We start from the raw sequence: 2305 nt of genomic DNA on the forward strand, positions 1-2305 counted from the left end.
CAGGGCAGAAGCTGAGTCAGGACTAGGGCTGTCGAGGGAGGCAGGGGCACCAACAGGGCCCAGTTGACTCCCCTGTGAGCACCGGTATCCACCCTCAGAAGAGGCTGAAGGGAAGAGACTGTCCACAGTAGTTGTCTCCGTGGAATCCTGGGGTTGGGGTAGGGAAAGTGTATTCTTGCAGGCAAAGGGGTATTTGTAGCTTGAGCAAGTGCCCTGCCCCTGCTGGAGGAATTCCCACCGTAGGTTTCCCAGACTTGGTCTTCACCAGCACACATCAGAACACTGGCCTTCTTCAGCCTAGCAGTGCTCAATCTTGAACGTCCCACGGTCTAGTCAATGGGGACCACACAAAATCACAGTTCTGCAGAGCAGGTACCCAGTTGTGACCAAAGACAGTGATAAGGGAGAAAAGCCAGGCCTTCTATTCCCTCAGCACCAGGAAAGTCCTCTCTCAATTTATGTAGAGAAATGAAAACTTAGAACATACACTTGCCTAGCAGCCAGTTTCATTGCCTCATTCTCAGAAACCCTGAAACCCAGGCAAGAAAATCTGTCCTAGGAGCAACAGTTTGCGTCTGAGGGTTCCCTTTGACATTCTAAGGTGTTTGCTTTCAGCCCATTGTTGCTAATCTAACTTTTCATAAGCAAATTCCCACCCCAAGGAGGGGGCAGTCATCCTGCACTCCAGCCTGCTGGGCAGCTGAAGCCCTGGGCTCCACGAAGGGCAAGAGAACAGCTCGTACTGCACTTCCCTTGCTTCCTTCTGGAATACGCGATGCATTTTTATAGAGGGCGGTGGGGGAGGGAAGAACCACATTCAGATCCAGCATCATTCTTCCCCACAGCGTCATTTCAAAAGCCAGAGGACAGCGGATGAAGAGGCTGGAGCGGGCCAGAATCCCCAACCACATCCTGACCCCGACTCCCCCACCTGTCCTAGGCCTGACCGCTCCCAACCCTATCTTGGCCCTGAGCCCCCCACCCCATCCTGGCCTGAACCCTCTCTACCCTGTCCTGGCCTGAACACCCCACCCCATCCTGGCTGAGCGGGTCCACCAGGCAGCTGTGGAGTTCCCTCCTCAGGGAAACTAACTGGTAAGTACTTTCCTGTTTGTTTCCCTCAAACCCACACATTTTCAGCTGACCTGGGGAGGGCTCCTGCAGATGATTTATTTACAAAACAACATTTGACTAACTAGCAGCTGGCAGAGCAGGACAGGACTCCTGATGGTGCACAAGAGCACTGGCTGCAGATTCCTGTTTTTGGTGTCGTCAGCATTCAGGGACAGTCCCACAGGGCACGCCACAGCTGCTGATGCATCCTAAACATTGCCAGCGTGTAGCTGGGGCGGGCGGGCCAGCAAGAACTTTCAGTTATTTTCTCAGCTTTTACCCAGATAATCACAGCTCAGAAATTTGGATTTTACACAGTCATGATCCAGAAATAGTCAAACATCATTTGTGGAAGTCACTGCAGAGAAACTGGTAGGGAAGATGGTACTCTAGATGAAAACTGACTTCAGTAAAGATTTCTGCCTCACCAAACTTTTAATGAAAAGAATAAATACCAAGGCCACAATGAAAATTAGCATAGTTTTTATTGTGTATAGTTTTTGACAGTATGAAAATTAGAAAGTAGAAAATGTAACTAGTAACTAATTAAAGAAATATTACTAACATAGCACTCTCATAAAGTTGAACAGTTTCTTGACACTGCTCTTGTTAGATTACAAGGTGGGAGAGAAACGCTGAGCTTAGTGGTGACTTGGTCCCTGCAGTGGTGTGGTCTCTGGTGACATGGTCCTGCCAGCTTCCATGTAGAAGATGAAGGCTGTGGTCTGCTCAAGGGTCCCACTGTTCTGCTGTTGCTGAATTTTTGAAGTCTCTTCTCAATTCCCTGTTGGAATACTCTGTAGTTGGGCTCTCCCGGGGAGGGGTAAATGGCTACAGGTCAAGAAGTGGCTGGGACAGAAGGTTCAGCCATTTGATTCTAGCCAGAACCTGTTAGCACCAACAATCTTTGTCTGACAGCTTACTGCTTGTCCAAAAGAAAGCAGTTGAAACCAAACAAAGATTTGAAAACAGAACTTTCACCAATGAATGTTCTAGTTGGCCTCTGCACTTAAGACAAGTTTATTTGCTCGAGAATCCACACACCTGTGACTAAGATGATCCACTACTTCCTTTTTTTTTTTTTTTTGAGTTGGAGTCTCACTCTGTAACCCAGACTGGAGTGCAGTGGCTGTTCCCGGCCACCGCAGCCTTGACCTGCTGGGCTCCGGTGATCCTTCCGCCTCAGCCTTCC

Source organism: Carlito syrichta, unplaced genomic scaffold (genome assembly GCF_000164805.1).
Source record: "Carlito syrichta isolate Samal-C Ts95f unplaced genomic scaffold, Tarsius_syrichta-2.0.1 Scaffold304675, whole genome shotgun sequence".
Classification (NCBI taxonomy): Eukaryota; Metazoa; Chordata; class Mammalia; order Primates; family Tarsiidae; genus Carlito; species Carlito syrichta.